Below are 11,055 nucleotides of genomic sequence, written 5' to 3' on the forward strand. Positions count from 1 at the left end.
CATTTATATATTGTAATATAATTGATGTAGCAATGTTCATCACATTGCATAATTATACTACAATATATTCATTATGTATATTATATATACATTATATATAGACATATTATATGTCTATATTCATTATATTGTGCATTAGATCTCTATGGCTTGTTTACTACTTGTTACAAGTTTGTACCCTTAGATATCCTCACTCTTGCCCCCATCCCCACCCCCCAGTAACCACCATTTTAACTCTCTGTTTTTTATAGGTTTAACTTTTTTAGATTCCACATGTAAGTAATATCATATAGTACTTATCTTCTCTCTATCTGACAGATTATCTCACTTAGCATAATGTACTCATGGTTCATCCATGTTTTGTCAAAAGGGAGGGTATCTTCCTTTCTTATGGCTGAATAATATTCCTTTGTGTATATATACCACATCTTTTTATCCATTCATCCACTGATGGACATTTGGGTTGTTTCCATATCTTAGCCATTGTGAATAATGCTGCAAGGAACATGGCAGTGTATACATCTCACTGAAATCCTGTTTTCATTTCCTTTGGGCATATACCCAGAAGTAGAATTGCTGGATCATATGGTAGATCTATTTTTAATTCTTTGAGGAGCTTCCATACTGTTTTCCATAGTGGTTAGACCAATTTACATTCCTGTCAACAGTGTGTTGATTACATTCCTATCAACTCTTTATAATACATCCTTGCCAGAACCTGTTGTCTCTTGTGTTATCTTTATTTTTATAATATAATACAAAAAAATGATTTCCTGATGCATTATGAATTTCAAATGCAAAACATTAATTTTTAGGAGAAAATTTATGTCTGTGGAGTAGGAAATGATTTCTTAAAATAAAACAAAAATAATAGTCATAGAGAGGATAGGTGCAATTTTATTAAAGTGAAAAATTCTTCATTGAAAAAATGAAATTAAAGTTAAATGTAAGTATAACCTAAAAGAAGTTATTAGCAACATGCTTATCAAGGGATCTGTATCATGAATTTCTAAGAAGATCTAAGTCTTCTATTTCAATAAGAAAAATACAAACTACCTAATACAAAAATGGGCAAAAAGCATGAATAAACAGCAGCCATGTGAGAGATATGTTCATATCTCATATATAGAGAGATATGTTCAACCTCATTAATACTCAAACCAAATACCACAATGACATATTATTTCACATTCATTCAAATGACAAAAATTAAGAAGTGTGACTTTTTTCCAGTGTTGGGCAATATGCAAAATAAGGGCAATATGCAAAATAAGGGGGTATACTTTGCTGATGGGAATGAAAATTGGTTCATCCACTGTGAAAAATAATTGGTCACATCTCACAAAGTTGAAATTTGGCATATTCTGTTATGCCGCATCCACTTGGCATGTCCACTTCTAGTTATATTCCCCAAAGAAACTATAGAGAACATTTATAGCAGCACTTTGTGAAAGCAAAATGTAAAAGAAATCTAGGTGCCCACCAGTAGGAGCACGGATAAAGTACAGTATAGTTACACAATGGAATGTTATGCGCCAGTGACAATGGATGAATTTACAGCCTTATGTACTACATGGTTAAACTTTAATAACATTGTGTAAGAAAAGCAAGTACTAGAAGACACTATGATACCATTTTTATAGAGTTCCAAAGAAGTAAAACAATATATTTTATGTATATGTGTGTGTGTGTGCAATGTGTGAGAATGTGTGAAAACACGATATGCATACACAAACATGTAAATGCATGTACACACATATATATTTTAATACATATATACACACATACTTTTTGTAAGGCAACGTCACATACAAAATTCAGGGCAGTGGCTACCTGTAATGGAAACACGAGAGGATGAAATAGGGAAGAACATAGGTAAAGCATGTTATTGACAATGTTTTCATTTCCACTTTGAGTGGTGGATTTGTGGCTATTAATTATTTTATTATCAAAGAAAGTCATGTCTGGACAAATGAGGGTAGCACTTTATGAAAAAAGACTCTGATTAACATAATTCAGTAATCTTCTTTTAAAAAAATCAAAGACATGGTCACACACACCAAAAACAAGTAGACAGAAGAATAAAGATGTAGCAGAAGATGTAAACAGAAGGCAGTCATTTGGCTAGTGCTATAATTATAATAGTTAACTGAATCCAAAGAAGATTAACTGAATAAAATCTTTGCCACTGGAATTTCTGAGATACTTTATTCCCTTCCAGTTTTTTTTTTTTTTTCCCTATAGTTGTTTTGTATTGTGTTGTAAAAATAAATGCATAACATTGGTATTGACAGGGGAAAGATGCATTTGTTAGGCAGGGTGACCTGAATAGTAAGACATGCCTATTCAGACTATTTGATGACAGTAGGCAGATTCATAGAGATGTGAAGGCTGGATCAGCTGTGAAACACAATATTTTAATAATAAAAATAATAAAATAGCTGAACTATCAAATAATTACAAATTATTTGCTTCACATATGATAATTCTACTTTTACTTGCATTTTAAAATGTGTTTTTGAACAAGAAACAAGTAGAGTTAGCCCGTTGATGGCTGTTAAGGAGGGCACATACTGCATGGAGCACTGGGTGTTATAGACAAACAATGAATCATGGAACACTACATCAAAAATTAATGATGTCCTGTATGGTGACTAACATAACGTAATAATAACAAAAAAAAAACAAGTAGTTGGCATTCCCGAGAACGGGCAAGACATGCCACATAAGACACAGCCTGATTTATCTTCATTTCCCAGAAGCCCATTTGCTACATGTCAGCATGGGCCATAGAAAGCCTTGGGAGTGAGATTCTGAAGGTCAGGTGAAGGAGCAGCTATGTGGCTCTATCCTCAAGAAGTCTGTGAACGACATTCTAGTGTCGCTTCTTGCTGGATTTTCTGGTTAGGAGACACAACAGCTGGGTTCACAGCTCCTTTGGCTCCTGCCAAATTTCCTGCTTTGGAGTCAGGTACACGTTTAGCTTTGTGATAAAGGGCAGCCAGCTATTGCAGCACGCTCCCATCATCACATTTGGAAGTGAAGCCGGTCTAACAAAGGTTCCAGACCACCCTTGTGTGTTGGAGCTCAGCCTTGCAGGTTCCATCTTGACCTTGCTTTCCCACCTTCATGTCCATCTACCCTTCTCTGATGCTTCCCCTCTGGCCCTCAGGCTTTAGCACCAGACACAGCTTCACATAGACTGTGAAATCAGCTCCTTCAACTGCACGACATCAAATCCCATAATAAACCCCTTGTTATATGCACCTCCTAGTTCTTCCGCTTCTTTGGACACACCTGAGTAGAATCAAACCCAGAGGATAATCAAGAATGCATGCTTTTCCCCATGGGTTCACCCATCTCAGGTTTTGTTTGGGGGCAACTTGGTACAGCCTTTGCAGTAAAGTTGATCAAGGATCCAGTTCCAGGTCCCCTACTTAGAGTTGGACTTGTCCCTTCATTTCTCTGAATATCAGTAGAATTCATGTGTAAAATTCTCGTAATAGTCTCTGCTTTCTAATGTTGATGGGATCATCAATTTAAATCCTATATTTCAAGCCCCAAAGCCAGTAGCTGGCTCTTGGTAAATGTTCCTGCCCTTTATTTCCATACAGGGCTTTGCAGTCCTTAGAAAACTGTCGGATGCCTGAATTCATGCAGCAGATGCTTCATGGGGTCTCCTACATAATTAATTGACTGTTCCAACCTAGGAGTGAGTTTTGTACAGATTTCAGTGACTACAGGGAAGAGATTTGTTGATTTTTATACATATTAGAATATATTTCAGGTCTCCATCGCCATGGACTTCAAACTTGCTCTCCATGATGATTTCTCAATTAAGGTAGAATTTCAAGAAGGGTTCCTTTTATTTACAGAAGTATGGATAAGCTAAATTCTAAGAATGCACAAGGCACAAAATAAAGAAAATGTGGCAAACCTGACAAAACTCAAAATGCATTTTATGCGTTCCAGGGAAGGGACCTAAAGGAGTCTATGTGTGTTTGTGTTTTGTTATTCTACTGAAAATCTTTTTGGGATGCATGATGTCTATATGCAAAAATTCTTTCTGCTTCAGTATTGAAGCCTTCTCCAAAAGTTTTTTTTTTCCCCACCCTTACCTTGTTTCTTTTCCTACATCGTGTCCTGTTCTGTGGCGATTTCAACAGCACTGACAGCTTAAAGTGTCACCTCGAGACATACGATTCTCAGGTTGACGTCTCTACGGCCAAACGCCTTTCGAATTCCTCCGCAGGACTTCGGCTGTTTTCCAGGCAACACGTGTTCCAGCCTCTCCCATTCAGCGGCTTGGAGACGTCTGTGCTGTCTCCTCAGTCTCCCCACCTCCTCTTCACAATTTCCCTTTTCTTCAGGGTCCGTTGTTCCGACCATAGAGACTAAAAGATCCCAGAAACCCAGAAACATTTTGGTCTCTTTTCTCCGCAGCTGCGAGTCCCCATGTGCAGCTTCACATTCGGTCAATTCTCTCTGCACGCGATCCTCCCTTCACCTCCGTCCGCGCGGCCTCATCCAGGCGCTCATGACCCCGTGTCTGGATCACCGCAGCTGTTCCCTCTTCCATCTCCCCACCCAGCACACCCACAATTCAGCAAATCCTCCTCGCCATCCCAAGCAATTTTTTTTTAACATTTTATTTATTTATTTGAGACATTGAGAGAAAGAGAGCACAAGCATGGGGAGGGGTAGAAGGAGAGGGAGAAGGAGGCTCCCCAATGAGCAGGGAGCCCCATGCGGGGCTCGATCCCAGGACCCCGGGATCATGACCCAAGGCGAAGGCAGACGCTTAACCAACTGCATCCCCCAGGCGCCCCCCAAGTAATTTTTAATAAAATACAGCATAGGTCATATTGCTCCCTTGCTCCAAAACATTTATGGCTTTCTGTTGCCTAAAGAATACAGTTTCAAATGTCTTGGACTTGCCGGTTGCTGTGTCTTTGAGGCTGTGTGTATGCTAAAGGAAAGAAGTAGTAACTGTTAACATACCACTTACTCATTTCTCCGTTAGAGCTGGCTGCTTCTGCATTTGCAAACTATAGAGAACAGCAATCAAGTCTGTCCGTAAGCATTCCTAGTTAATCTTATTAACTTTAAATTCACCTCTTTCCCCCCAAATATCTAACGTCCTCTTTGTCTCTATTATAGTTCCTCAAAAACATTTTTCTTCCCTCAACTGTCTATTTGGTTTCTTCCTGTTCCTCCTTGTAGCTGAAATGCTCATACTTGCAAATTTCCTGGGCAGATGTTCACCCTGTGTTTGGCAGGGAATATGCCCCCAAATCCAAACCTGGAGCTGAAGCATACCCTTGCATATGGATCAACTAACACAGTATAAGACCTCGTTCCTAACTGGAAAGGAATTGAACATCCATAAAGATTACATTACTCCAGTATGTTTAAGTGCATGTAACATAGCCTAATCATAATTATTGGCCTGATGTATTTTAGAATTTACATGACAAAGACAGCTCACTTCTAAATTCCATAGCAGAAAAAAATATTCTTTATTAGTATATAAAAATAATTCCTTAAAGATGCTAACGCAGTACACTGACATAACATTATAAGCATAGGCATATATAGAAGATGACACAAAAGCTATTTAGGAGAGAAACAGACCAGATATTTTACTGACAGGGTCATAATTGCTAAAGATACAAACTGGCCAAATGCTGAACAGCAGATTCTAAGGAGTGACTCCATTCGGTTCTTGATTGAGTCTCTGTCTCGAAGTGGGTCATCAGTTACAAACAGGAATCTTCTTGTCAGGTCAGAATTTTGATGGAAGCTGTATTTGGAGTCATGCTATTTGCCCTATTATTGTCAGGTCATGAAATGCAGTTTAACAAAATGCTTTTTCTAAGACCTGATGTGAAAGTTTAAAAGCCTCCCTCTTTCACCTTTTTGTGCATTACAGTTTGCATGGAAAATAGGCACATAGTTAAAAGAAAAACGCTTACTTCAAGTTCTGGAAATAGCAATTGGGCACCATTCATTCTACTTCTACTTCTAACACTGGGGTTATCCCAGGAATACAGCTGCTAGTGAAGCCAAACATAAATTCACAAATAAATACTTGAAGAGGGAGACAAGATCCAGCCACCCATGGGTAACCATTCCCCACTCCACTAAAACAAACAAAATCATTTGCTTCAAGTGAAGGCTTCTTCAAAGGAAGGAGGATACAACCAAAATAATAAGAGGAAAGTATAATGCACAGTAGGATCTGACAAACTGGGAAATTCTTAAGTTTGATACAAGGTAAATGACAGAGAACCTGCCCTATCCCTCACTTTAATGATGTGTTATAGCACCCCTCGAAGATTGGAAGGACTTCTGCACCTTGATTTTTGGACTCAGACTGACCCTAAATTAGTATTCTTCTTCTGTCCTTTCTCTCTTTCTAACAACTTGTTGGAGTAGTTTGCCGATAATATAATCCTGTTTAAGGGAGGAAGTTTTTAAAAACAATTAATCCGGGCGCCTGGGTGGCTCAGTTGTTAAGCAACTGTCTTCGGCTCAGGTCATGGTCCCAGGGTCCTGGGATTGAGTCCCATATGGGGCTCTCTGTTCCGCGGGAAGCCTGCTTCTCCCTCTCCCACTCCCCCTGCTTGTGTTCCCTCTCTCGCTGTGTCTCTCTCTGTCAAATAAATAAATAAAATCTTTTAAAAAAAATAAAAAAATAAAAATAAAAACAATCCTCCTTTGTACTGATCTTTAAACTAGCCAACATTTCCACTGGATTATTGGTAACCTCTCTGTACAATAGAATAAGATCTGAAATCTGGTTACTCTTATGAAAAATTAGTCATCACTAATGCAGAGTGTACTTTTTGTTGTATTTAAGAGTCAGTATGCCATTGGTACTCAAGTTAAAGAAAAAAAGAAAACCAACAATAATCAAATTTTCCTTCTAATGATTGGATGGCAGCCTTCTGGAAGATTAATTGCATTAATTCAAAAATTGTAGGGGCACCTGGGTGGCTCAGTTGTTAAGCATCTGCCTTCAGCTCAGATCATGATCCCAGGGTCCTAGGATCGAGCCCCACATTGGGCTCCCTGCTCAGCAGGAAGCCTGCTTCTTCCTCTCCCACTCCCCCTGCTTGTGTTCCCTCTCTCGCTGTCTCTCTCTCTGTCAAATAAATAAATAAAATCTTTTAAAAAAAGGTGTATCATGGTAGGATAGATAAAGCACTATGGTGACTCAGATGGAATACTACCACAAGCAGAAACTATAACTTGAGCAATACAACTGCCCACATACAACAGATGCATTAGTGAGTAGAGCAGAACTTCGTGAGGAGTGGAGTGCATAAGGACGTGGTCATTCAGGGTTTGTGCTGACTCAAAAGTCTGCCCTGGTGCCTGGCTGTCTTTCTGAATGTAATCCTCCCATTTCTCCATTCCTTTCTAAACAGAAGCTGGAGGAGGAGTGGTCAGCCAAACCAGGGAGAGCTCCACCTTCTGATTACACACTGCCTTCTTCCGTGCTTTCCCCCCTGAAGTTGGAGGACCAGTTTTCCTTCAAACATGGCCACCTCTGATCATCTCACTGAAGAAACTCTTTGGCTCAGTCGAGTTCTACAAGTCACAGAGGCAGCTAAGAAAGACATTTATCTAAAAGAATTTGAGAATAATATAGATAATGTGGAGGTATATTATCATGTACAATAATATGTATAATATGGAGGAAGCATGATTGAGTGCGAGGAGAAAAGCAAGATAACTTTGCAGTATTTCAGGAAGAACCATATGTCTTTAGTCAGCAAAACACTGTTTGATACCAAAAGAAAATAGCTTTCTTCCATACCTCCTTGAATATGTTTAATGAGATTGTTTCTGAAATTTGCTCAATTTAAAGTGTATCTCAAAACAGCTTTTAAAGATTTCTGTCAGACTTGGGCAACTTAACTTAAATGCAATTTTTCTTTGACAATTAAACAGAGCTAGATACCTTTGAGAAATGAATCCCCATTCCTAAAACTTGTATTTGTAGCTCTTTTTTTTCTTCTCTGACGTAATAAAGTGTAGCCATTATCTTTTCCATTTTGCTTACTTGAAAATAACTAACCTTAAGTATTTGAGCAAAATACATTTTGACTTAAAAATATATATTTCCATGGATTTCTTAAACCCGTGCACATGCTCCTCAAGGCACTGCTTTGCTTGTGTGTCCTCAGAAGGAGCTTTGGCATAAGCAGCAGCGTAGGCCAGGGGCTAGCAGCAGGGGAGGTGTGGGTCCATTGTTGCAGACACCCACAGCCATAACATTGAGCTCCAGGCAAATTGTAATTAGGCAAAGAATGTTCTCTTCTATAGTCTTCTCTTAAAAACACCATGGAGATCAGCTTTAAAATGCAGAGTTATCTTAAGACTTACTTGTCATATACTCTCTATTGAACCACCTGGAATATTTTTGGTTTGATGTCTCATTGTACAACCAGTACATTCTTCTCTGCCCCTCCCCCCCAACTTGTGCGGCTAAAAGGAATGATGATAGGTGAGAAATATAACTTGGAATCATGAGTCTAAGGATTTCAGTCTCTTCAGCAGGCAGCAAGGTTTATCTCAAGTGGCTGTGCTGTCCTAGGGGCCATAGAGTGTCTCACAAAGCCCCCTGGGGGCCTCGCATTCTTTTCCACTGTGCTTCATGTAGAGGGAAACATAGGTAACAGCAGAACTCATCCTGGTGAAAATACTGCTCAGATACCAAGGGGGGAGAGTCACATAAATCCTTGGGAAGAGCATGTTAACCATTAGAAAAAGTAGGGAAAGTGAAGTGGGATTAAAGGAATATACACATTAAAGAAATATAAAGCTATTTCTCAAAGGAACAGGAAATTAGTACATGCAGTTTGGCAAAATCAGATGATTGACTCCTTTAATCTTAGTTAATTTTTTTTTTTTAGACAGCATGAGAGGGAGGAGGGTCAGAGGGAGAAGCAGACTCCCTGCCAAGCAGGGAGCCCGATGCGGGACTCGATCCCGGGACTCCAGGATCATGACCTGAGCCGAAGGCAGTCGCTTAACCAACTGAGCCACCCAGGCGCCCTAATCTTAGTTAATTTTTAAAAGCTACAAGGAAGGGGCGCCTGGGTGCTCAGTCAGTTAAATATCCGACTCTTGATTTTGGCTCAGGTCATGGTCCCAGGATCATGGAATTAGCTGCATTGGGCTCTTCGCTGGGCATGGAGCCTGCTTGGGATTCTCTCTCTCCCTCTGTCCCCTCTCCGCTGCCCCTCCCCCACACACACCGCTTGCATGCATACTCTCTCTCCCTCTTTCTCTCTCTCTCTCTCTCTCAAAAAATGAAAAAAAGAAATCAAAGCTACAGGGAAGACAACTCCCACAGCAAGCTAATGAAAAGGAAGAGTCTGAGGAGTGCCTATCAAGGAGGAAGAGTAGAGCCAGGGTGCAAAACACCTTCAAGGACTAGAAGGATTATCCAAGGGAACAGGAAGGAATAAGGGAGAGAGTCTATACTTACTCCATATTTACATGTATCAGGTACAGCTCTGTGTATTTCCCATTTGTTATTCTAACTCCAAAAAAGGTAAATAATATATAATTTTCTGATTCACTTGATGAGTAAATGGACGTTTAGAGAAATTAAGTACTTTCCTAATGTCACGCAAGTGCTAAATATAAAGTTTGCTTTCAAAACTAACGTCGCCTACCTAACTAATTTCAAAGCCTAGTTCTCTCTGTAACAAAACCAACTCCAAATGGGAAGCCAGTTGTTTATATTGCCAGACAACTTTCACTGAGAAGGGAAAATGAAGTCTCAGGACATTAGAAGAAGTCTTGGCAGTTTCCAAGGATTTTCCAGTAATCGGTGCTATTTCTTCTCACAACCATATGCTCCTACCCCCAGACCTCCACACTCTTCTTTTTTTTAAGATTTTATTTATTTATTTGAGAGAGAGAATGAGATAGAGAGAGCATGAGAGGGGGGAGGGTCAGAGAGAGAAGCAGACTCCCTGCCAAGCAGGGAGCCCGATGCGGGACTCGATCCCGGGACTCCAGGATCATGACCTGAGCCGAAGGCAGTCGCTTAACCAACTGAGCCACCCAGGCGCCCTACACTCTTAAGAAAATAGTAGAAAACTACATTTTGCCCCTAGGCATTCAGGAGGCAAGAAGTCAGAATCAAAACCAAGAGTTGTAGAGTTTTATGAAATGATAAAAATGAAAGAAGAATGAGATTTTTGAGACTTTGTAATTTTAAAATAAAAATTGTTTTCAAATTTGCAAATGCTTTAATAAGAGTAGAGTTAGGGCTTTCAAAGTCAGAAATACAATTTCTGTGTAGTCAAACACAAGAATATATATTCAGTATTCCAGTAGGCATTTGCATGTATACATTTGTAAATAAACATTAGATAAATATTAGATATTAATCAAAATATCCAAAGAAAGAAACAAAAGCAACATAGGAAGACCTCTGGTTCAAGTGTTTTTTTTAATAATAACATACCAAAACTAAGATTAGCTGGTTAAACACTAAAATGATAATTTTTTGGAATATATTTTTACATTAGCCCATGAATGTCATATATATTGGTTGGATGTATACTGTGTATTGGTTCAGTTACAGTCACAACCTGACCACAAGGTCTAAAATGTGTTTTCTAAATGTGAGATCCCTTTGTTTGTCAATTGCCTAAAATTTAGGGTGGAGTTTTTTTGTTTGTTTGTTTGTTTCATTTAGAAACCTCTGAAAAATAGAACTTAACTTCTGAAGTGTTGAGATAAAACACTTTGAGCATATATTGTTATCATCTATTTACAGATGAAGAAATCTTTGTTCAAAGTCAAACAGCTGGTAAATTTTAAAACCAAATTCCATGTCATCAAAACCAATGGTTCTCCACTGGTGGCAATTTCTGGTATTTAGATAGATGTTCTCGGTGTGGCTCTAATACGCGTTCCCAAATAACTGATGTTGAATCTTTTTTATTCAATGTATTGTGCTGTTCTTTTGATATAAGCTCTTTGTTGGTATTATAGACTGCAGATATCTGCCCACACTTAATAACT

This window comes from Mirounga angustirostris, unplaced genomic scaffold, assembly GCF_029215605.1.
Source record: "Mirounga angustirostris isolate CCGP_5_RB_7025 unplaced genomic scaffold, mMirAng1.0.hap1 SCAF_7, whole genome shotgun sequence".
In the NCBI taxonomy this organism is placed as follows: Eukaryota; Metazoa; Chordata; class Mammalia; order Carnivora; family Phocidae; genus Mirounga; species Mirounga angustirostris.